This window comes from Lissotriton vulgaris, chromosome 4_1 (assembly GCF_964263255.1).
Source record: "Lissotriton vulgaris chromosome 4_1, aLisVul1.2, whole genome shotgun sequence".
NCBI classification, from domain to species: domain Eukaryota; kingdom Metazoa; phylum Chordata; class Amphibia; order Caudata; family Salamandridae; genus Lissotriton; species Lissotriton vulgaris.
The window spans coordinates 1,988,565,687-1,988,592,528 of NC_141691.1; positions in this window are offsets into that span (position 1 = coordinate 1,988,565,687).

A 26,842-nucleotide genomic window follows, 5' to 3' on the forward strand; every position below is an offset into this window, starting at 1 on the left:
GCAACTTTCTTTCCGCATACCATCACTCCGCATACTTTCATTACGAAAGTACGATGACTCCGCAATGCCATTATAACGCATGGCATTACATTTTATATGCTTTTACCACGCATACATTTACAACGAAATTCGTTGTAAATGCATGAATGGTAAAAGCATGTTTTTTTTAATGTTTGGATAAGGTAAGTATGAGTATAGGGGTATATGTTTTGGGGTACTGAGGTATATGTTTTGAGGTGTTTGGGTTATGGGGTACAGGGGTAGTGTTAGGGTTTAGGGATAGGTATAGGTTTTGGGGTACAGGGGTATTTTTACGGTTCAGGGCTAGGTTTGGGTTTTGGGGTATAGGGGTATTTTTAGGGTTCAAGGGTAGGTTTGGGTTTTGGGGCACAGGGGTATTTTAAGGGTTCAGGGCTAGGTTTGGGTTTTGGGGTATGGGGTATTTTTATGGTTCAGGGCTAGGTTTGGGTTTTGGTGTACAGGGGTATTTTAGGGTTCAGGGGTAGGTTTGTGGGTACAGGGTTATTTTTAGGGTTCAGGGCTAGGTTTGGGTTTTGGGGTACAGGGGTATTTTAAGGGTTCAGGGTTAGGTTTGGGTTTTGGGGTACAGGGGTATTTTAGGGGTTCAGGGGTAGGTTTGGGTTTTGGGGTACAGTGGTATTTTTAGGGTTCAGGGCTAGGTTTGGGTTTTGGGGTACAGGGGTATTTTTAGGGTTCAGAGGTAGGTTTGGGTTTTGAGGTACCGGGGTATTTATAGGGTTTAGGGCTAGGTTTGGGTTTTGTGGTACAGGGGTATTTTTAGGGTTTAGGGATAGGTTAGGGGTTTGGGGTACAGGGTATATTTATAGGATTAAGATGGGTTAGTGTTTAAGGGTGTTGGGGTATTTTAAGGAGTAAGGGTGGGTTATGATTATGGGGTGCAGGGGTATTTAAAGGGAGCAGGGTGTAATTAGCATACAATATGAGACATGGCATGAAGGGCAGAACGTACCACACGCCCCCAGTGTTTGTCACGCCCCCAGCACACGCCCACAGCACAACACAGATACGCCCACAAGGGACTACTTCGCTGTCACGGTTCTTTTAACTTTTAAATGTATATGGTGGGCATCTGCATAGCCTATGTCCTTCTGCTGCAACTGCCCTTTCCAACGCTGTATTTGGTGTTGTGATTGGTGCTGTGGTTCCTGAGATTACCCACCTCAAAGGTTAGGGCTCTCTCTTTATTATATTAGTATGGATATATATATATATAATTTCCTCACACGGCTTCGGGGGGAAGAATGAGCATCTCCAATTGTTGCGGTATGCACATAAAACGGTTTAATGGCACAACAACAGACACGTTTCGACCTCTCTCAGCGTCTTGATAACATGACCAGGTTAATCATTCAGGATCTTACAAAGATGTTGCATTGTGCATGACGCAACGTGCACCATGGTCATAGTGAAAAGGCTGTACATGTTTCAGTGTGCAAAATGAACAAGTATTCACAAAAATAAAGTGCATTGAAACCCTTCATTCTTTGTTATTAACATACTTTGTTAGTACCTCAATTCTTTTGGATAGACTTGGTTTAGCGGCAAGTATATTGTTGCAAAATGTTTCATGTTAATTATTGTGTCATTCTTATGACGGGCACAGCTGTGCTTGCAATGCTAATTCACTTGTGTTGAATACTCATGTCTTTTTTCACAGAGTGCAGGGTAAAGTACCTTTAGGTTCTGATCAGTTACTCAGGGAGGATCTCAATACATATGTAAGTAGTGCTGGTGTAGTACCAAATCATCGCTAAATAGTAAGTAAAATGAGTGGGGACTTGTTCAGAGAATCGAGATCTGACTCATGTGCTCTTAAAAGTAAAGGTGGCTATTCTTCAGTTTGGTTTGTATCCCCCGGAATTCTGTCCAAACATGAGAAACATATCAAATAAAAAACATTAATATTCACATATTACAAGTTGATTCATATATCAGCTATTAGTGAGTCTAGATACAACACGAGAGACAATTTACCCTCCCACAGGTACTCCAGCGAGTGGAACACCCAAATGCCCAAATATCGACAGGACGTAGAAGACCAGGTCAAATCCTGCAGGACATCCAGCGCCTTGGGGAATACAAAGCATTGCAAATTCCCCCAACAGATACATTGTGGTTGCAGCACCCACAAGGCCATCGTCCAAGTAAAGTAAAAGGTCATCCAAATAAAGAGAAATAATATGTGCCCAACCATCTAGCATCAAACGGGTGCCTACCCCCTCCTGACGGAAGAGCTCTGCCAATGGCTCAATAGCCATGGCAAATAGGAGTCTATTCCCCCTGAAGACATCATTCTGCAGGAAAATGGGAGTGCCTGTCCTGGCCCATGCGTAGGAGTAGAGTACAACAGTCTAAGCCAGTTAATCCAACATTTACCTAGACTCATCCTGCGCATGACCGCAAACAACAAGTACACTGATTTTGATTTTTACACACATATGATGCCACATTTCTTTTGCTTCTGCAATATCACATCTTCACCTTAAATTATTTTGTTGTCTTGGTAGAATTTTTTAATATATAGTTGCAGGGCTTCAGCTATGATATTATATTAGAGGCACTGATTACGTACTTAAAGTACGACGTAGCAATGTAGCGAGGCTAACCGGTAAGGAACCAATTGGAATAGACTGTTTAAATACGCAGTCCCGTCATGTGTACGTGTATTTTCCACTGTCACATGACCGGGAAACTAGGACGAACGAGGAGTCGAAGGTGGCGTTCGGGTTACAATTGATTGGCTGCCCCGGGACACCAAAGGTGGCCACCTACGAGGGCGGCCACCCCGAAGATGATATGACGAGCTTGGGTTGATATAGCGGAAAGCACTAGGAGCAGCAGGTTGTACTAATAGGAAGCTAGTAGGTGGGGGGACTCTGGGGCGGCGGCGGCCACACCCAGAGCCATGGCGGAGTTACAGGGCGATCCAATGCAGAAGGGTACAGAGGGGTACCCTCTACAGGAGCACCGGTGGGTGCGAGAGCAGATTTAGCCCCAGGGAGGTCCACGCTGGGTTGGACCCTGGAGGAGTGACGGCGCCCCGTTAGTCCTTCGGGCGGTTGTAGACCTGAGCAACCGGGGGTTGCCACAACGCTTCGCCCCCCGAGGGGGGGGCGTGAGCAAGGGGCGGAATAGAGGTCCGCCGAGGGGAGGGGTTAAACCTTCCCCCCAAACTGACAACGCCCCCGCGGTTAACACCCCGGGGGGGTTATGGCTCATCAGGTGGGCGGGTCGCGAGAGGCGGCCTGCTCTGGATCGACCCGTTTGATAACCCAACATGAGCATAATGTATATGCTAATAAAACTGCAACAACTTTTCGCCATCAAACTTGTGTTGTGTCGATTATTGGTGGAGGTTGTGTTGTATGATGAAAGGGCTGGGGCTGGGCCGATATTGGCACTATGAATTACGGTAAGCACGGGATACTGTATACATAGGCGGTTTGCGTACAGGCATGAAAAGTTAGCATTTGAAGTCACTGATCCTCGGTTCTTTAATTTTCAGGAATTTACATTGGCGGAACGCATCGGTTCACGATTTTAGTACCACGAAGAGAAAGCTCACGTTTATTTTACATGGTACGTGAGGGTACCATTCTGTTTCAGTGGATTATTAAGGATATGATTACCTAAACTTTGATCTCATACGCTGTATTTTGGTTTGTATATTCAGGTGGTGCGACATCTGAATTTAACTTAACAGTAAATGTATTTCAGTGGATTATAAACGATGCTGAAACACAAATAATGGTTATGGTTGGTTGATTTGATGTTTCTTCATTAAATAGGATATCAGTGGATTGCTACATTAGTTTTACACCCGGAGGGTGTTGTCATCTACAATTTAGAGTAAGTAGTATTCATGAAGGTTGCGCACATGATTTTTCACACAGGTGGTGGTCTATTCTAATATTGTTTTACACTTCCATAAGTATACAACATAGCTGGTTCTTTAATACATATGTACTATCTTCAATAATATGTTGACTTATCACAGAGACATTTCGAATCATGATATTGTAAAATTATACTTATAGATCTTCCAATGTGCCTATTTAATTATCTGATTTTGATTATGATTCAATTTACAGCGTTGCCCCTGACGAAGGGACAATGACAAGTCCCGAAATGCATTGGGCCATCAACATCTGCATTGCCTAAAGAAATAAATAGTATTTTAGTTTTATGTCTAACAAAGTATTACACTTAGCATTGTTTTGTTTTCATCAATGAAAAGATGTTATCAAACAAGATAAGTCTTTCTTAAAGAATAGAATGTCAATCGTGTCTTAAACTTTGTATACATTTCTAATTATTAGATTGTAAATCATTCATAGTTGCGCGTATCTGAGTCTATCAGGCAGTTTCGCAGGCTAGCCACCATTTCAGTGAGATATGATGCTAGAAATTTGCCTGCCTTATTTACCTCACATAATTTTAGTGCCTTGAATTTATTAATTCACACACCCGCGCGCTTACTCATTATTTTATTGTATTCATATTTCTTCTTCATCATAAGATCACGGGTGTCCTTATTATCTATATTCGCAGCATGCTTTATCTCGAGTGACTTGATTTCTTTCTCTAGCGATTCAAGTTTTTGATTTAGTTTTTTATTGAGTTGCGCATTAATACTGATAATGACACCTCTAACAGTCGCTTTAAGTGGGTCCCATAAAGTGGATGTGCTCGGTTCTGGAAAGTCATTTAGTTCAATGTATTCCATAATTGCGGATTCAATCTTTATTTTGTTTACTGGATCAGAGAGTATATCATCGTTAAACCGCAATCTTTTTGGGGGTAGAATGGTATGCGAGGTAGAATGGTATGCGAGTTTGGAGCTGACGCAAGAATGATTGAAGACTAGTTTGGGGGCTATGTCTGTTTCGTCTATGAGGTGTGTGAAAGCACCTAAGAGTAGGATGTAGCCAATCCTAGAATAGGAGTTATGAGGGGCCGAGTAAAATGTGTAGTCTCTTGCGTCTGGGTGTTGGAGACGCCACAAATCCCTAAGGTTTTATTTAGAGCATATTTTTTTGAGGATTTCATGTGAGCGGGAGGGTTGGTATTTGCATTTAGATTGGCGGTCTATGTGTGGGTCTAACGGCAAGTTGAAGTCCCCTCCGACTATGATGAGGTCATCCTAAGGGAGGCTCTTGAGATTATTGGAGACCTTCTCCCAGAACTCTGGTACATCGGTGTTAGGGCCATATAAATTGACTACATGGATGGGGTCATCACCTCTCTGGAGGTGTGTGATTAAGAGTCTACCATCATCATCGTGGGAGCTTGAGATAGTCGTAATGTTGGCTTTTTTAGCAATGAGGGTAATCACTCCCTTTTTCTTATGGTCTGCGTAGGAACATAAGACATGAGAAATCCAGTTATGCTTTATGAAACCTACATCCTCTTCTGAGAGTTTCGTTTCTTGCAGGAGAATGATGTCCCCTTTGGTTTTCGCTAAATATTTTTTTTTAATTCTGCGCTTCACTGGGTGGTTGAGGCCTTGAATGTTCAGAGATACAATATTACGGTTCTCTGCTAAGGCTCTATTCTGTGCCATTTAAGTGTTTGTTGTCTGCAATTATGAGACGCAGACTTAGGGACAAGCTTCTCTTGATGGTGTCTATTGGGGCTTTGACGTTAAGCAAGTACATTGTGCAGTCGTATCTGACACTACAACAGAATCTGAATAAACAATAAGACAGAAAAAAGAATAAAGACATAGGGGAAAACCAAAGATACATTATCTCCCATCCTTATCCCCCTCCCACCTCCCTTTACCCTTCCCATCCTCCCTCACATCCTCCCTCCCTTGATGAACTTTAACTTAGGAGCTGCGACGGCAGATCTGTCTGAAGGCAACACAGAGGTTTTTAATTAAACATTGTTATGTCAGGAAGAACTTTGAGTGAAACGGTGATAGAAATACTAACAAGAGAGTTGCTCTTACGATTATAGGTATAGTCTGTTCGGCTATTCTGGACTGGGCAGGTTTAACTAGGAACATCATTGAGCATATATAAAATGAATAGCAGAAAGTGCTGCAGCACCTCTTACGAACACTGAACGTTGGACATTGAACTTCCAGGGGTAAACGGCATTATGATAAGGTGTGTTGGCACCGCTAACTCAGGAGCAAAAACTAATCTCTGGAGGCAAAAGTAGTGACTTAACATGAAGTTTAAAAGTTAACATTTAACACTGATTATGCCTAAATGTACAGGAGTGCATTATATAAAACTTTTTTGGATGACACTTGTGCAAAAGCAAAGTAATGGTGCAAGTGTTGTGTGACAAAGAGTACAGAGTAAAGGATATCAAGTTTTTCGCTTGTTGGAGGATCCACCAGGGTAGGGCTTTGTTCCAGGTGACGTGTGAGGTCTTGGGGGTTTGTAAAGATGATTGGTTTGCCATTCTCTACTATTCTAAATTTCGAGGGGCCTGCAAAAGAGAAAGGAATGTTCTTCTTCCTCTGGTTGTCCCGAAGTTGTAGGAATCCTTTCCTTGGGTCGACTGTATCTTTGGAATAGTCCTGTGTAAAGGTTATCCGTTGGCCTTCCCAAGTGATGTGGTGCCTTTTCCTGGCGAAGTTTAAGATGGCTTCTGTGTGCTGGTTGCGGAGTGGTTTGCAGATCATGGGGCGAGAGCCTTTTCTATGTAAAGAGTTGAACGATGGGATTCTGTGGGCTCGGTCCAGTTCCAGGCCATGATGGAAGTTTATCCCCGTTATCATTGGTATCCAAGATTCGAGGAAGGCTACGCATGATCCTGCATCAGATTCTGAACCTTCTGGAATACCAAATATACATATACGTTCCCTCTTCTATTTCGGTCTTTTAATTCCGCGTTCTGTTTTTTGAGCTCACTGGTGATGTTGAGGAGATGTTTGATCTCTTTGGTAGCCTGGGAGGTCGTGTCTTCAACGTCGCTTATTCTTTGTTCTGCTTCACCAATGTTGGAATTCAGTGTTCATATCAGCGCAGATTGCAGTTAGTTCTAGTTGCATTGCGTCTGTATTTTGTTTCGTGGACTTAGCCAGGTCATGGACCTCTGCTAGTTATTTTAGTATCATGTCCATAGTGCTATTTAGGTCTGGTCTGGCCTTTATCGGTGAGTCTGAGGTGGTTGGTTCTGGTTTCACTTTCTTGTAGGAGGATCTGCTCTCCTTGTCCGCCATTTCGAGTTGAGGAGTGGTTGAGATGGCAAGGTGATCGAGAGGATTAAAGACAGACTTTCTTTTGATGAGCTTTATCTCTTGGACTGTAAGGTTGACTAAAGCTCCCAGCCTTTGCGTTTGTCAATATTAGTACACAGATTCAGTTGGACCTCAGGTAGGATGGTGAATGCAGTAACGTGGTGTAACGTCACGACTGGGTAGGCAATGTTAGTGGTTGCAGGATGGACGCTTTATGTAAAATATTAGACAGAAAAGAATTGATGACTGCTAGGAAAAAAGAAAACGTGGGGTTAGCAGCCCAGAGGCGCGGTTGCACGATGTAGACTGGGGACTCTGGGCTCCCCAGGAGAGGAGGTCACTTGAGCGATGTAGGGTCTGGTTCAGTGGTCGAGATGACTGTGACCCATCCCTGGTGCCTGTGATATCAGCAATTGGATCAATTGGGACAAATAAATAACGCAGACACAGTAGTGCAAGCAATGCTAATGTCAAATTGACAAGGTTAATATCAAAGCCAATGGGTCAGAGATAGCTGCAACCTTGATTCTGTCAGTAATCCGCCTGTAAGCGCTTTAGACCATTTTTGTCTCTCTTGTAATGACAGGCAGTATGAGGCAGACAGACTTAACTGGGGATGGAGTTGGATCCTACTTTATATCTGAGGCTGTTCTTGCATATACATGCTGTGCTTATTATGTGCTCTTGAGCATGTTGTCTTTTGCTTCCTAGGCTGTGAGACGTGAGGCTGTGAGGCGTGCTGCGCTGCAGGGGAGAAGAGCAGAGCGGCAGCCGGGTAACGAAGAGTGTGGAGCATGCTGAGGCTGGAAGGTAGTCGTTGCACAGGTAATCTGGATCGCGAGTGGGCTGGTGTGCAGGTGGCAAACTGTTGGTAGTCTGTAATCTCGGGACACCCACCTTGTAGAGCTATCCGGCGATAGTAGGCGATGAGGCAGGGTGGCGCGATGGTGTCTTGGGGCTGCCGAGTTGGAAGAAGAGATTAGCGCAAGCCTGATGATGTCGCCAGTTTGAAGGTGTAGCGTGTAGCATCCAGCTCAATGTAGACTCTTACCAGAATACTCCGCACTTTTGGATGCTGGCGAGGGGTGAGGAGCAGTCCTCGCTTCCAACAAACTACAGTAGCCGCTTCTCCAGAATTTCAATTTACCGGCAATGTCATTATCGTGTCTTCACCACCATTGTCTTTATCGCCGCCATTATTAAGTCAGGCAACTCCTCGCCGGGGGTTCAGGTTGATCGTTGCACGTTGCTCGCATACATAAGGCACCCACCTTTAGATTAATGGAACTGCAGAGGTGAAGTGAGCCCATTCAGCCTGACAGGAGGATCGGGTTGTGAGGAATTTAGAGCTTTATTTTCCACCGGGCATCGCCGCCATTTTGAGGCTTCTCGTCAGGGTCTGTACTCCCCAGATACCGATGTCGGTTTCAGCGTCTCCTGAACTTGAAAGGCTTGAAACTTGGCATTGATGTGTGCTACATGGCGTGACGAGCTGAAACACGGTTTTCTCTTTTTGAAATACGCCGGTTTGTCTATCGAAATTGGCCTAGGACGTTCTCCTGTGTGTCGAGCGACGGGTTCAGGCAGCCATTACCGCTGCCGTCCAAGCCACGCCCCCAGAGGTCATTGTTTGGATAGCGAGCTGGTTCTCCTGGAACAACACCGGACATCCCAGGGCCTACCTAGCTCTGCGGTTAAGCTCGCGTAACGGTAAACTTCCCAGGAAGGCAACCTAGATCCCAGGACATCTGTAAATGGATTCGTAGTATTCCCGAAATGTGTTGTTAATTGCTCCAGGGCAGTAAAGTAGCAACCATCCCTCGTTAGGATCTGAGTGATGGGCGCCTCATGGGATTCAGGTCTTATAGGCCAGGAAAAGAGCCTACCTGGCTTACCCTCCTCATCATGCGCCCTAGCAATGTAACCTTTATAATCGTGACAGCGCCGGCGTGCTAGGGTAGCATTATATTGTTTCTAAGCCTCTCAAAGTTGTGTTATTGCAGCCTCATCAGTCCCCATAGCATTGTCCAACTCATGCAGCCTACCACTTCCAGCTCCCCCCGCACTCCAACTGACCGTCCCAAACAGTGCATATGCACCACCACCTTAAATGCCTCCCATCCGACCAGGCCAGAGGTCGCAGAACCCTGATTATGCGCAAAATACTCAGTAATAGTCTCATCTAAAGACTCACCGAAACAAGCATTCTCCAGGGGCTTAGGCACCACGTAGGGATGTCCGGGAGTTCCTCAACCAGCTGAAAGCCCAGCAGCAGCGGGCTGTGATCAGAGACGGTAAGCCCCAAATACTCTGTATGAATCATATATTGGCTAGGTCTGTTGAAGCAAACAAACATATCTAATCTAGTGTGAAGGTGCGAGTAGTAGGAGTATTCTCTTGTGATGAGACGGTAAGAAGAGGCAGCACAGCAGATATGTTTAAGAACGTATTTATTCACAAAAAATGTCTTCCCTGCGACATCCGTTAGTAAGTTGTTCCTCTGCCAGTCTAGTCTCAATTGACTTCACAGGAACGCCACCAGGCACGAGGAATCTAGAACCCAACACTGGATTCCACATTCCTCCCAGGCAAATGCCACACAGTTATAACACATTCCTGTGCCTGCCCATGCTGAATTCTCCAGATATCTTCCAACTCCCAGTGATCCAGCCATTCCTAAAGGCCCACCACAGTTCTATGTGCCAATGCCCTGGGCAAAGGGGTGGGGATGAGCATGAGGAGGTGTTAGAACAGTCAAGCGTAACATCAGTCACACAATTAAAATCACCCCCCAATAAAATGTCGTCCGTCACCAAGGGTGCCAGAGGAGCTGATAAGGCCCGGTAGAAAGCCACCTGGTTCTGATTCGAGGCATAAGCACTCCCTAAAGTGATATCACTGCCTAACAATATACCCCTAATCAGAACATAATGCCCTTCCTTGTCGATGGTGGAGGGGGTTAGCTCGAAAGATGTCCCAACTCTAATCCAAATAAATGCTCCCCTGGCATAGGCCAAATAAGATGCAGCATCCAGTTGGCCCCACCACTGATGTCTCAAGCGATCAACCCCCTGCCCCCCAGTGAGATGGGTCTCCTTCAACATAGCGACCTGTTCCCTCGCCTCCTCAAATACCTGTGTGTATTATGGCGTTTAGAGGCAGAACCCATTCCCCGGATATTCCATGACAGCAAGGTTACGGTATGTCTTGAGTCCGGCATTCAATCAAGCAGTGTTTGTGGCCCACGCATCCCAACCAGGCACCCATCCCCACCAACCCCCCATGTCCAACCCTCCCAAATTAGCATGTAGTGCAACCCCTGAGATAACCAAAAATATCCCAAACTACGAATTCTGTGACCAAAATGCAGCCCAACAACAACAAGGCACCCAAACTAGAAATATGAAAACATTGTTAACAGAACACCTCCTCCAGACTCCTGGCAAAGGCTAATCTGGGCGGGGTGGGTTAAGTGGTACAGGCCATGCCAGGTCTGCAAAAGCCCTGTTCTCAATGATTGTCCAGGTAAATGATCCAGCCTATACCCAACCTCTAGAGGACCCCCTAGCTGGAGCCCCAAAAGAAACAACAGAATCATAGATATGTAGCCATTTTTAGGCAGAAACAGATATAACCACCTACCCCCCAACCCCAGCTTCAGGGTTCCACCTCGAAACTACTGCCCCCAGTGTAACATAGTTATAGAGACATCTAATCATATCAGGTCTTCCACACACTGCTGGGTCCCATTACGGAGGCCTTCCCTACCTAGCAGGGAAGTCACTGACACTGAGACCACCGTCCTGTATTCTGAAAGGGTACCATTCGCCACATCTGTTTTCTGTGTCAGAGCTATCTCGGCCACAGACTGGAGCGCATCCGCCCATTCCTATTCAGTTTGAGAGAGGGATGGTTTCTTCAGAGACCTGGCAAGTGAGGCTGCCTGTGATGTTTCCTGGGCCTGCACCTAGGCGCTCCTGTTTTGGGATTGGCATTTGGAAGTGTTGACCCAGCTCTATAAGTCTCCAACCAGTCTCAGACTGCACTCGGTTCATCACAGAAGTGGGTTGTACCATCCAATATGATCCTGAGTTTGGTGGAAAACATAAGAGAGTACTCCAAGCCCTCATCTCAAAGAGCCTGTTTCCCTTCTAAGAAGAAAACCCACTGGGCCTGGATAGCAGCTGTAAAGTCTGGGAACAATAAACACTTTCCTATTGCTCACCGTAAATGGGCCCTCTGAAGTATGATGTCTCTGCCCCTACAGTGGAGCATCCTAGCCTCGATGGGGCTGGCCGGGCGGGAGGCATGGCACCAAGAGGCCGGCCAGAACTCTGTGGGTTTGCTCCAGAGCAAAGAAAAGAGTAAGGTGACTCAGTTCGACCTCCGTCCAAAGCCAACTTTCCAGGAAGGTCACCATGTCGCTCCGCTCCATACCTTCAGGGAGGCACACCACACAGGTATTATTGTGTGGTTTTCTCCCCTCCGGGTCCTTCACTTAGTGTTCCAGGATACACACCGTCTCAGACAAATCTGCAGTTTTCTGTCTGGTCTGAAGGCTTCTGAGGAGCTGGATTGTGATGCTGGCGTCCGGGTACATTGGGATGCACTTGTGCACTAGAGATAGCATCAGTGAGACGTAAAATGGCGATGCCTTCGACATATTGGTTGGTGGTTAACGTTATCGCCTTGTCTTTTAATGAGGACTGAAAGGCCTCCCATTCTTTCTGGGCAGTTTGGAACTGTTATTCAAGTACCAGTTGTAGATGGCTCTACTTTTCCGCAAGCTGTGTAACCATCGCTTCCATCGTTACAGGTTGCATCATTTTGTCTGACACTGGATCCCACTTCTGACACCACTGTTATAGTCCCAGTCCTGTCCTTGAAAGACACATCCAGTCGGTTTTAGGGTGTGGTTATTTTTGTTGTAATTGAGAGAGGCAGTTTGGACAATCATCTCCTTGATAAGTCTCCAAAGCTCTGGGTGTTCCTGTTCTCTTTCTCTTCTTCTCTCTTTATTGGGCGGTTATCTCAGTGAGGGTCTGTTCTCCGATCTAAATCTCTCAGACTTCTCCTGGTGCAGAGATGAGGTGGACAGTGGAATTTGAGACAAATCAAAGGGTAGATATCAATAATACCACCTGTCACATTCAGGGCCGTAACAAAGGCCCCCACAGCGGGGGGGTCCTGAGCTCCAGGGGGCCCCCTCGACACTTTACCCCGGCCTGACAGCAAATGAGGAAGTCCAACTGGATTGCATTGATATTCTGTAATGTAAAGCTGGAGTGTGGGAAAACGCTGCTCAGGCATGCTGTCTGTCTGAGCAGTGATTGTGCTACAATGTTTGATTTGCACCCAGTGTCTGCAGCCGACTTTGGATAGCCGTGATACGTCACGTCCTGCTGGCTTCCTGCTTTTCCACCCCCTTTTGTGGCACCTGTGGCGCAGCAGGAGTCAGGCAGCAAAGTTTCTGTGCGGCAAATGGTAGTTCCGCTCGCACCACCATGGTTAACAAGCATTTACATTGCAATGGTTTCGCCTTTGGAAAAGTTAGAGCTATTGGCATTGCTCATGACATTTCTTTTTTTTTGTTTACTTATAAATAAATGGCATTGTTATTTACATTGCCAACAGCTCTCTCAGCCCACACAGCTCGCTCAGCTCTCACAGCCTACACATCCCACACAGCCCACACAGCTCTCACAGCCCACACAGCCCACACAGCTCTCACAGCCCACACAGCTCTCACAGTCCACACAGCTCTCACAGCCCACACAGCTCTCACAGCCCACACAGCTCTCACAGCCACACAGCTCTCACAGCCCACACAGCTCTCACAGTCCACATAAGCTCTCATAGCCCACACAGCCACACAGCTCTCACAGTCCACACAGCTCTCACAGTCCACACAGCTCTCACAGTCCACACAGCTCTCACAGCCCACACAGCTCTCACAGCCCACACAGCTCTCACAGCCCACAATGCAGCAATCACATAACACTACACATGCCTTCACAACACACCAATTAAAGAAAACTCACAATCTAAGACGGTTTGTATTGTTCACAAGTCATTCCATGGAAACAACACTGGATATTTAACTTAAGTCTCCATCAACCACAAACCAACAAGGCACCAATGATTAACAATTAAAAGAGGGTTGTTGTCCTGGGCAAATCCAGTGGGTAAAGCTCATTCCTGTGGCAGAAACCAATACCTGAATGGTTTGGAGGACTGAATAAAGGGTCACAGTCGTGCCTGATTTAGCAGGAACAAGTTCCATACCCTATGTCAACGAGCTGTGCCAGGTGAACGGATGTGTCATATCCTCTCCATGTGTGTGTCATATCTATTTCAACTTTCTGCACTGATCACACCTGTGGCCGACATCTCTCGGGGTTGTTATAAGGATTTTCTGATACTAGACAACTGCCTCTGACAGGCCAGGTGGGTTGAGGCAGCGTTACTCACAGGAAAGACCAGGGCAACTCACGCGTTGGGAAAATTCTGGTTTTCACTATAGCTCGTGACATGTGAGTGTTCTTCCAAGGTCCTGCTGCTTGTTCAGAGTTACAGACCCCTGAGACATTTCTCAGCGACACATAAGGCCACCTCGCCTCACAAAAGTGAGATGCAAGGGTCTTACAGCAAAAGTTTACATTTCCATAAACAAGTACACATCCCAGGTTTGAGTCTTGTTGATTAAACTCAATAGATCCCGTTAAGGTGTCAGAGGGACCGGCTGTGGTCCAATTTCTGAGACCAGAGAGGCTGGCAAAGAAGTGCCCCACAATGCACTGCGAGGTCCCCTCCCAACCTTACCTCCTCGGATAGCAGCTGCGAGAGCTCCATCCTGCGACCGCGGGCGGCTCCAGGAGCCGGAAGTGTCCTCGTGACACTGGCTCAGTCCACAGACAGGTCAGCAGGAGAACTGGAAGGAATCCAGGCGGGAGAGGAGGCTGCTCCCCCGTGACAGCTCCCCGAGCCGCCGCCTCTCCTTCTCCCGGCATCTACCGCCTCTGCTTCCACACATGCCGCCTCCCCGCCAGCCCAGGGGTGGCAGGGGGGCCCGCAGGGTGGATCAATCTCCCGGGACCCTCAGCCCAGGCACCCGCTCTCTGCCGGCAGAGACAATATCCAGGGAGGGTGCCTTGTGCAAGCTGCTCTCCTTTGCTGCACCCTAGGCACTACACCAGGGCTCCGAGAGAACAGCAAACTTGCCAGCCCCATCCCAGATGCCGCACCCCGCACCCCGCCCCCTCCCCTCCTCCCCTCCTCCCAGCGGCAGCAGAAAGAGAGGAAATGTGCAGGAACTGACTGCACCGCCGAGGTGCCCCCGTCCATTGTCATTTCCCGGCCCCCTTTCCTTCCCACAGCCATTGCCTGTAAAGAACATTTTAAAAGATGTACAAACACTAGTGACTTTGTGAGTACACTCATATTTGTACAAGCAGTTTGTTTATCTACCTGTGAGTGTGTGAGCGTGGCGGGCAAGGGTGCAAACTTGTGGGGTGCCTTAAAAGTTTTAAACCTGATTTACTTTCCTTCGAACCAAACTTGTACCGGACAAGCCATATTTTCCGATATATTCATCCAGAACAATTCTTTTCAATGAACCTTTCAGGTTGATTTATCATTTCAAAGGCAACAACCCTCAATGCCGACAATCTGTAACAGCAACCCATGACGCACGCAAGCCCCGCCCAGCAGCCACTTCCCTTTCCATGATTAGTGTGCGCAGAGATTTTCAGTACGCTCATAGGCCAGGGCAACTGTCACTCATGAAGACGTCCGGGACAGCCATGAGACGCTTGAGGTGGGAAACCAAAACATAGGTTGAGCCATTGAAAGAATGATTATGTAAATGAACATTTAAACGATAAATCTTAACGAGCACCTACGAGGACACGGACAGCGGGAGGGGGCGGGAAAGCACACGGACACCGGGAGGGGGCGGGGGCGGGGGCGGGGAGGCACACGGAGGGGGGCGGGAATGGACAGCGCATCTGACCCGAGCTCCAGAAACAAATCACTTTCAGTGAAAGGGAAGGGAACGGGAAAAAACGAAACTCCGCCCCCGAATCTGGTCTGGCCTTGACGGACATATCTCTGTTCCAATGGCTAGCCTCCATTTATGGAGCTATCCAATGGAACAGAGGGGCGTATTCAAGAGTCCCTTACTGAAGACTAGAGATTTCTCCTGGGGGCGGAGCTTACGCTCCGTGCCCCAGGCGAAACCTAAAAAATGAATTTAAATGAACCAACATTGCGATTCCCGACGACTGTCCTCTCGACTCACGGGACCGTGGCAGCTGCGATGGAGTGCAGAGCAGGAGAGCACACCACTCACGTACTGTGCAGCTGGTGAGCACTTTTGAATCATGCCCGGGCCGCAGTAAGTGACTACTTAATGTATTCACTCTGGGGACATGCTGGGTTCACACGGCCATGCAACAAAGGGTCAGGACAGTCAACAAAGTGTTTCCTAGAAGTTTACAGTGTCCACCCCAGCAATACGTCATTAAAAATTACCCTCCACATCACCTTGAAGGAACACAATCCTTGCAGAGTCCAATTATTTATAAGCATCTCTATGTAGGTGCGTTGCAGGTCCTGATAGGCTGGAATTTCAAAGGTGTCAGATGGGTGCCAGAATTAGCTTGCTTGGTGAGAGCCCCACACTCACTCAGGGTCACTTAGGTTATCGCCCATCAATGGCTAGACTGTCCAGCTGAGCGCCTTCGCAAGCAGCTGGAGTTTCAGTACAAGCGCCTTAAATGACTTGATTTTTACCAATGCATCCCCTTTACACTTAGTTCAGCACAGACGGCTCTCCCACGTCCCGTGTCTGCCAGGTATGTAGTTACGCTTGCTTCCTATAAAATTGGATTCATTCTGGGTTGCCTACAATCTCATAAACTCTAGTAAATATTGTGAAGTAAGCAGCGTTTCTCTACTTCTGCAGGGACTAGTTAGTGCACAATACTGTAGTGTAACAGCGTCGGGAGGGAGGGGGTACTAATCGACGCGGCTGCATGCAATTTGCCTCATTATAGCGTAATGGGCTGGGCCCTGCACCAAATAAAACAAGACCTCTCCAGCAGGGGGGCCGTCCTGCCCAGCTTTACAGTACGATCAGATTACAAGGGCACTAGTGCCCTCTAATTTCTATTGATGCTTTGCAGTAGTTTTAAAATCTTTTTCTCATTGTTCATATGGCTGTAAATTCTGATATTTATATATTTCTCTCTTACTCATTGCTGTATTTTGCTCTCGAGATAGTGTCACTCATGGTCATTGAAATGTCACTCCAAATCCAGCCGCGGTGCGTCCATTGGGGCGTAGGGGCGTAGCCCCACTAAGACACATGGACGCACCATCGACAAGCACAGCAGCACACCAAAAATAATATTTGCAGCACACGTTGTATTGGAAATTATAACCGCAGCGCAGCGCTTCCCACCGGGAATCCGGGACACACCCGATGAATCCGGAGTGCGCAGGGGGGTGGGGCTGGCTGGTCTGCTGCAGCTTGAGTGACAGTCCACACTCAGCTGCAGCAGTACTGCGCATGTGGAATTTTGGGCTGTAACTTGCCCGAGCATGCGCGTTATTAGGCTCACTAAAGTTCCCCTTAGAGAGGGACGGGGAAGAAGTGCTGATTCTTACAGCAGCCGGACGCAGCCACCGGGGTTACAAAGGGCGAGTAGTCAGGTTGCCCCCCTAGCCAATCCTGGCGCTGCATGCAGCGCCAGGATTGGCTGGTCCACCGCAGAAGGGGCAGGCAATCCATTATTGGTTGCCGTGCGTGGGTGGTGGCACACTGCTTCAGCCTATGGCCAATCACTGTGTGACTTCATGAGAAGGCATGCAGTGATTGGCCACACAGGAGGACGAACGCGCTGCTGGTGTGACGTTCCTTCCTAATCTAGGCTCGCCTCCCTCGTCGTGCACAGGCAGCAGTCAGCAGACCTCCCGCCTCAGTCACGTCACGAGTTGTTGTCACGGCCCACGGGACCTCGTGGTCAGGCCTGCTCCTCGTGGTATTAAATTCCCTGCTAAAAAAGACAAAAAGTAAGATCTAGCGCTAGTAGCGGTCCGTCGATTCATGAAGTAGCCAAGCTTGAGCTTCAGGAATGTGTGTTAGGAGACGGAGTTCTTTAGGCACTTGTTGTAACTGTAAGATTAAGAAAATGCGGCTCCAGGAAATTCCATGCCCAGCCAAGCATCTCAGCCATATGGGGTGTGCATGTGGTCTGGTGAGCAGCAGAGAAAGATTTGCTGCAGGTTTGATTGACGTCGTCTGGTCGAGTGTGTCAAAGATGAGTCTGCTCATGTCGCAAAATAAATTGCCTGCGTAGCTAGTTTCCCGCCATAGCAGACAACCTGCTAAGCACAGGCTGTAAGAACCATTTACAGTCAGATAGCATGCCGAGACAGTCTACAAAACTCTGCTGACTTTCGTCCGTATTTTGAAGGTAAAAAGCCTCCTCTGAACAAAGGGCTGCCCTGCAGGGGTTTGTGTTACGCCTCTGCAAAGCAGCAGGTAATCATTTTATGTAGCTAGAAAAATGCATGGATAAAAAGCATCGCAATTTTTGCTGGTATATTTCAGAACTTTTTTTTCAATTAAAAAAAACATTCTTTTTGGTGTTCATGTTGATGCTGTGTATCAAGTCTTGCAGGAGTGTTACTGTCTTCGCCATCCTAAATTGGAAATTCGACGAATCGCTTGCCTTTCTTTAGTTGTATTTATATACGTCCTATTTTTGCTTTGATAATGGTTTTTAAAATAATTTTATTGAACCGCTTCTATAATATGTTATCACGTGGCCGAGGGTCACTTATTATGCTCTACTTTCCTTCTGCATAAGCCGATTTGCAAGGATTCCCGCCATGTCCGTCATTTGATTTAACACTACTAGATCAGATCATGGAGCCATTACCTGGCCTGTCATGCGAGAACTTGAAGCACGTGCTATGCACAGGCTGAAAGAAAGAACCATTTACAGTCAGTTAGCATGCCAAGATAGTAATTTATATACGCGAATGAATGAAAGAATGAATTTGAATTTGTAGAGCGCAACTAATGCGGAAGGCATCAAGGCGCTGAAAGATGGTATAGCAGTATAAACAGGTGATGTGCAGATCATAGGTAAGCTTCTCGGAAAAGCCAGAACTTAAGTGATTTGCGGAAGAGGGGGTGAGAGGCAAGTTCCTTGAGGTCATCAGGGAGCGTGTTCCATAGTTTGGGTGCGATGGAGCGGAAGGCCCTTCCACCCCATCTGGCCTTACGGACTCAGGGAAACTGTCAGAAGATTTTTGTCGGCAGAGCAAAGAGCCCTGCCGGGGACATAGAAGGACACGAGGGGACGAATGTCTTCTGGCCCAGTCCCATTTAGGGCGTGGTGCGTGAGGCAGAGGGCCTTAAAGTTAATCCTGTCCTGGATGGGGAGCCAGTGCAGGTTCTTTCTGATGGCAGTGCCTGACACACGCTTCGGGGCACCTACAACAAAGCGGGCCGCTGCATTTTGCACGATCTGAAGGCGTTGGACCAAGCCGTTGTTAATGCCTAGGTATAGTGCATTGCAGTAGTCCAGCCGGGAGGCTATCAGAGCCACCGCGCCCTGTTTTCGTGCTTCAGGGGAGAGATAATGGGAGATTTTTCTAAGCATTCTTAGCACACCACAGCAGGTGGAGACTGTCCTATTAACCTGTTTGTCTAGAGTGAGGGTGGTATCCAAGATAACACCCAGGTTTCGGGCCGATGTAGCGGGAGTGGGACAGGTGCCACCAGTCCATGGACCAGATCTCATGTTTGCCTCCAAAAATGAGGACCTCCGTTTTCTCCCCGTTCAGCTTGAGGAAGTTCTGAACCATCCAAGCTGCGACTGCCTCCATACAGTTTTTGAAATTTAAAGCCGCTATGTTCACCGATTGTGATATGGAAACCACAATCTGTGTATCGTCGGCGTAGGAGAGAACTTCCAGCCCAAAGGATCTTACAAGCATGGCGAGTGGGGCCAGGTAGATAATAAAGAGCATGGGGCTCAGGGAAGAGCCCTGGGGTACCCCACACTTCACAGGCTTGACGGGCGAGAGAAAGTCGCCCAGCTTAACCCATTGCTTCCGCTGGTCAAGGAAGGATGTTAGAAGGCTGAGTGCCGGACCGGCTACTCCCACCTCACTGAGTCGATTAGCTAAGATGGAAGAGGACAGGGTGTTGAAGGCCGCAGTAAGGTCTAACAGCACCAGTAAGGCAGTCTGGCCACTGTCGACCTTAGTGCGGATACTGTCGACAACCACTGTGAGCGCCGACTCAGTCTTATTTTTGCTTTGATAATGGTTTTTTAAATAATTTCATTGAACCGCTTCTATAAGATATTATCCCGAGGCTGTGGGTCAGGTCACTTATTATTATCAGACCCTCCAGGATATCGCGATTTCGCGATTTCGCGGTTTGCCGCGAAATCGGCACTTTTTAAAAAATGCCGCGATTTTTACCAAAGTGCCCGCGAAATCGGCACTTTAGTAGAAATCGCTGCATTTTTACAAAAGCCGGCAGCCGCTATATCCTGGGGGGTCTTTGCATGTTACACGGTCCTGGCATCTGTCCAGTTTGCAGACATTTTACTGCGTGTCTAACACCGACTCACTCTCGACGCAGGGCACGACACAGGTGTTTGCCCTGCAGTGATTGTGTCTTTCTTTTTATCAATTAAAGGACGGGTGCCCCTTCCCCCCCACTCAGACCCCACCTCCCGCTGCGTTTCAAACCGGCTGAATGGCATGTTCCCGCTTACAGCAAGAGCAACTCATTTACATGTAATGGTCTTTTAAAGACCTGTTAAGTACGGCTGTAATTTGATGCTCACCAGTCTGCAAAGCTCTGTCAGCCCGGGCTGACAAACACGACGGAGGGAGGGAGGGAGGGGGGGGGGACGGGGGACCTGCAGCTTCCTTCCTTTGTGCCTCTGCTGTTTGTATTTTTGGGGGTTCCAGCAGCAGTTTCCAGTCACCCGTGCAAGACTTGTATCTTGAAATGGGTTCGAAAATGAAATCCCCAGAACCTCTGCCTTGAGCACCGGAAAAAAATAGAGATGAAACTGTAGAGAGCACTTCCCTTCTGAGGCTGGAAAGTCGGAGTTAATAGTTTGTTAGAAAAAGATACTTAAAAGCGGCATGTAATTGAAAAAAGAGGCCATTAGTTCGATAATGAAAACTCTTCATTCTCCGTGAGGTCCGAATGCGCTGCGCTTCTCAAATGAATTATTATTGCTTTAATGCAGGCGGGAATATGTTGGGTGTATCCCTGTAATTTTAACAATTGAAGGCTTGGTTTACAGAGCGCCAGATACAGGAATACAACAGTATGTATATTTCAATCGAGGAAGGAGACTGCTGTGAGCGCAAAGACCATCCTTAGCAGTGCCACTCTCCTCACCCTCGGGGTGCGCTGGCATTTTCGTGGTCAGCTGCAGACTATATAGCTGGACTAGCAGCCTCATGACCCCATTCTAGCCCAAGACCTATGCCAGTGCCCAACCTTTATGCGTGAGTAACCTTTTTCTCTGCCTAAATGCAGATTACCTTACAGCAGAGCACAAGTGTGGGGGGTAATGGTATGGCCGGTGCAATGATATAATTACAGGAGGCAGTGATGCTGGTAACTGTGTCTCGCCGGCATAGCCCAACTGGCAGATAAAGAACTGCAATTCCAATGAATAACAGCCTTCACCTGTGGGCTGCTTCCTCTGTTCCATATCCCAGGTTGCCTATTCAAAGTGGAATACTCTACTAATACAGTTTCCATTGATTTAAGGCTGAAAATGAATGATTATGAGTAAAATAAAGTGCCGCTAAAATGCCGCTAAATTTACATTTTTGTGCCGCTAAATTTCCATATTTGTGCCGCTAAATTTGCGAATCCATGCCGCTATATCCTGGGGGGTCTGTATTATGCTCTACTTTATTCTGTATAAGCCGATTTGCAAGGATTCCCGCCATGTCCGTCATTACCGTAACCTGGCCTGTCATGCGAGAACTCTAAGCACGTGCCACCTGAGGCATAATAATCCCAAAGAGGTGCTACTACCCCCGTTTAAATTGGCACAAAACTAGGAAGATATCGGTGCGCTGCTTTACATACCAGCACCAGTTCCTTACATTGCTGACGAATGCAGGCAATGGCAGGCAGCTTTAAGTCGCGGGCGGCTGTGCTGGAATTGAAATGGATTACATAGGATGCGGCGGCGGTTTGCTCCATGATTTGTTCTGGCGCCCACTACTATCATTTGGACTGGTGCCTGCGGGAAGGAAATGGAATTGGAAAATAAACGCCTTTGCATAAGGTATATCTACTGAAATTCCCCAGAGGGATTTGTTGTCTGCTTGGTGCCAATACATTTGAAGAAGATGTGGGGCTTGTCATGAGCATATATGCCAGGCAGTTCAGAGACACACTTATATATTTGAGGTGTGAAATGTAGTGACTTTTCAAGCATAGATATTGGGTATATATTGTAGTGTCTTTCTGTAAGATGGAGGCTGTAGTCGAGAAAACTGGAAGGCACGGCACTCATGTCAAGGTGATTCAAGGGGGTTTCTGACCGTTAAACTTGGTGTCTGTCTGTCTGTCTCTGACTGCAGCACCAGCCCACTGGAAACGTGGTAAAGGTAATGTGTGGTTCCCAATGCTTTGTAAAGGCTGTTTCCCAACTGCTGTGCAACTTCTGCTACTCTTAGAGATGAGATTTTCATGAAAGTCTTATAGTCTAAATTCAGCAGCATAATAGGATGGAATGTATGAAGCTCTGTGGTTATGCTGAATAAGCAGCTACCTATGTTATGACATCTATTAATGTAATAACTGCACTTTCACAATTGCTTTCTTAACCTTCCTGCTTTCTCAAATTTGCTTGAAAATGCACCATTTGTCCTCGCTTTTTTCAAAATTTTCTCAGTGGGAAATCCCCCCGAACCCTCCATAGGTAGTTTGGGCGCGCTCACTGCGCTCGCTCGCTACGGTGCAGTATGATTATTATTTTACGCCCCACCACTTTCAAATGTCACCAGTCGCCCCTGTATTAATCACTCTGAAATTCTGAAAATGTCACACATAGCAACCCGAAACCTAAGCAGCTGTGGGAGGAGGCCCACCATGACAGAGTTCTACACATTCTACATATAAATATATCCGTTCCCTTTCTTCTACTCAAAGTTTCATTTCGTCCATAAATTAAAAAACAATGTTGTTTGTGATAAACGTCATAGAATGTAGTTAGGAAATGGAACGGGCAACTACTGCTCACGCCAGTCAGGTCTAAGGTCACCCAAGGAAGGCTGGAGCGCGCGCCCAGTCCTGGGGGATTGGGAAACAATGGGACTATTCCCTCAGGACGCATCATTGGAAAGTTAAACATGAAATTTGAAGGGAGTAAATGGACAATAACTTATGAATGATCTCATGGAAGGTAGGTAGACAAATCCACGACTTAGAAGTGAGTGGTCCAACAAATTAACAGTGCGAGACAAGACAGAGCCGAGCCAAGGGTCTGCGTGGTTCTTAGAGCCCGTGCACGAGCCGAGCCGCGAACACGTTTGCGATGTAAATCATACTTCTTAAACAAGTGAAAGCTGTGACATTATAAATCACATGGAAACACTGTCTGAGACGTACTTATCAAAAGTGATAGCTTTTAACGTGAATTTATAACCATTTCTGCCTCCGCCCCCACCCTGGCAATAGTGCTATTAATGAACTAAGAGGCAAGACAGTTTTCACATTTTTGAAGGTGCTTTCATATGCAATAGTGAGGAAAAAGCAGGTAAAAAGAAATATCTGCCTAAGATCACACCATTTAGTTACGGGGGACGCTGCAATGAATCCAAGTGTTCTGGTTCCACTTTGTACAAATCATTCACTGAATGGGTATCTGTTTGTCTCTCCTTTCTATCAAATGTTAAGGTTCTATTTTCACCTCTTTGTCCATAAAGGTAGAGCGAGGGAGGCAGGCAGAAGGCACATGAAGGCTCGGCTCGTTATGGGCTCATGGTTGCAATGGGGCCTCAAGCCTAGCCGGCTCGAGCTTTCAATGGCTCGCCCAACTCTATCTCAACTCAGCTCACTACATACCTATGCACCACTTTAGTACTCCTTATGAAGTAACATATAGTTTCACACTGCATCAGGTATTACTGTTTCAGTTGTGAAATGTACATTGCATATATTTCACAAGCATAAATGATTCGATGTAAACACCATCCCTTTGTTGTAGGAATAGTATATGTCGACAGAACCCTTGAAGGATGACGAACAGACAAAATAACTTTCCATAATTCATAATCATGATAATGAAAAACATTGGAAAGAGAACAATGAAAAAGTACATTCAATTTAAAAGCATTCATTAATTGTTCAAGCAGAGTAACGGGCAACAGTAATGTATGAATGGCTGCCAATTAGAAACAGAGACAAGAAAAGCGGTCAAGGTGATGTATAAATGTTTTCATGTATATGTTTTCAAGATTTAACTGTGTGCTGGAGCTCAGACGATTGAGAAATAAAACAAAATACATACATTCCACCCTCTATCTCTCTCCCAAGCTATCAATACTAGGGATACTAGTAACTCTGGGTGCAGAGGTGTTAGGGGGTTACGAGTGACACTTAAATGGTCCCTTAGTCACTTGCACTGATAGAATCAGACGGCTCAAGCCCAGGCTTGAGCTGAATGCTTATGGCAGTGAGTAAAGATCTCAGTTCCTGAAAAGCGTGATCACGCACAACCTTTCTAAGTGATGATTTAAATCCATGCATAAAATAGAATTCGAGTGATTCTACAAATGTGACCATTCAGTCGACATTTCTAAATGACTTTGAAAACATCAGCATGTACTGATTACTACTGGGCGATGGTGCAAATCTGGGTATGCAGTTAGGATCACTGGGTGATGAAGAAACTCTGAGCACGCATTAAGGATTATTGAGGGATGTGCATATTCAAACATATACAAATAATGAATGATGGGGCATATCTAATTATGCATAATGATGACAATTCTGAACATTATGTGGGAATACTTGACACAATGGTCTCCTCCGTAATGCTTTCTGTGGCATAATGGAAGCAAATCTTAACATACTGAAAGCACTCGTGGTGCAATGGTGCCCACTGGGGCAATGGAGCTGCCACCTACAGTCATTGGTTAGCTGAAAATGTCATTCACAGTTTTGAACAGCCCAAAGGGCAGTCAATTGGTGGCTGGATTATCTGTCGCCATGATTGATGGCAAGCTCCAGGAGGCGTAGTACCTCTCCATCTGTACCACCACTGCCCAAACACACCAGAGGGGCCCTTCCAACAGTGCTGGGGCTCCGTTGCCAGCTTACATGGAGGTGGCATTGCTCACTTATCACACCACTCCGGGAGCTACTCTTTGAGGTGTGCTGGAGCCAAACAGTGTGCACTCCTTGCAGTATCTGGGATGTTCTTTCCAGGCTGTGCTTCTCCAGACTGCTGAGCAGGGCATGCAGGCCATTTCACTGACACGGAAACTGCAAACATATGTCAGATTCAGAGTTTTGGCCAGACGCACTTGGACCAGTACCGGTTCACTAGCCGAAAGTGAAGAACCTAGGAATATGGTTTGACAAAATCTATCATTTGACAGCCAGACAGCCAGCCTCGCGGTGAAATGTGTTGTTATCCTAAAAACATTGAACAAGATCAGGGGCCTTCTCTGTGTGAAGCCGCCAGGAAAACAGTAGTCCAGGCCCCGGCCATGTCCAGACTGGATTAATGTAATGTGTTATTTATTGGAGCCACACAAGGGAGGTTGAGAAAGCTCCAGATGGTGCAGAATTCGGCAGCAAGTTTGCTGCTGAACATCATGAGACGCTTCTCCCTGGGACCAGCCCTTGCTAAACTCACTAGATCCCACTAAGCAAGAGAGTGTCCTTTAAAGCCACGTGCTTCTACCATAAAATCTTGAATTATAAAGGACCTTATTACCTGTATTTGGTGAAGCCTTATCGATCCAGAAGAGGTCTTAAGTCTGCAGGAGCCGCGTTCACCATAATCCCCATCGTGAAAAATACACCCATGGAAGGATGTTCCTCTAGTTTTCTGGCTTCCGCAATGTGAAACGCCATGCCTCTGGATCTGAGACAGGAATGCTCAGGATTAGTCTATCGTAAGAAACTTAAGACTTGGCTTTTTAAACAAATTTAGGGCGGGTCGACTGTGCATTTTGGCTCCATACTGGAGAATTCATTTCTAGCGCAGGAATACTCCAAATGGAGTAACAAGGTGCTTTATAATTTTTTTATTATTATTATTTATTTATTTTACAAAAGAAGGTTAGTGCTTGTCATCCCAGGAAAAAGATAAACCTTTGAAAGGTACAGTGCTTATTATATATTGTATTTAAATATCCTGCTCAGCTACCTTCTTCTTCAAAGAAAGACTGGGACTTCGTCCACTCTGGATCAGATGCTTCTGAGCAGGGAAAAAGGGACTCAGCTCAATACTTGTATTAGTAACACAGATCAATGTTGACTGGGTGTGGAGCTGGAGTCCTTTAGAGCAGCCTCAAGGGTTAGTGCTCATCTCAGAGAGGAAACGAAGGCTGCAAGGGCTGAGCATTGTCTGGGGAATAATGTGTGAAGGCTGCAGCTCCAGTGGCAGCCCCTGGCGGTGCCTTTGGTGATGGCATGTCTAATAACATGCACAATTGTGGTTAAGTGTTGTTTACCTTGTTTAAGATGTGAATAGTTTTGGGAGGTGCTTTACTTGATAATACCAGTATGGTTACTGTGAACAATCTGATAGGCCCTCTCAAGCTGATTACTTATGATGATCCTGTTATCATTTAATAATAAAGTACTGAAATAAGCCCAACCCCTGCAATGTATTGGGCCCAGGGCTAGAATAATACATTCTGAAAGTAATAACTCAACCAGCTTGGCAGGATCTTTAAGGTCAGTTGATGGAGTTTCAATGCACTGCTGACAAACATGAACTCGGTTGTAAGTGTCTGACTGCTAAGGCAGCCCAGAACAAGAAAGAATCCAGGAGAGTCAGGTTGGATGCAACCGGTAGGAGTGCTTTCAGCTCATGGGCACTTTCCTTCGTGAGTACTTGGAACGAAGCAGAAAATACACAGTGGTTTGGGATCCAAAATTGTAAAAGGGTAACAATACTCAAACTAAGAAGGAACCTCTCAAGCAAACGTTTCTCAGATTGGGCCTTGTAAACCTGCAAAAGAAACCCTCTACATTCCCAGTTTAATAACCTATGCGACATCACTCCAGTCATCTAAAATAGGGGACATAGCTATCATTAGAGCAACAGGAACAGTGGCACCAGGACCCAGGGACATTAGGGTTACTACTCTCTGATTAGGGCTCTTTTTTATTATACAAATTAGCATTTACTAGATAACTCTGGAACACAGATTTCGGTTTTCTAGAAACCTTGGCAATAAGCAGTGGGGCAACAATAGCCCATGCAGCCTCCACAGTGTGGGGGCGAGCTCCAGGGGGGCCCTCTTGCACTGCGCACGGGCGGTGGACACCTGGTTTGCACGCTCCTTACTGGG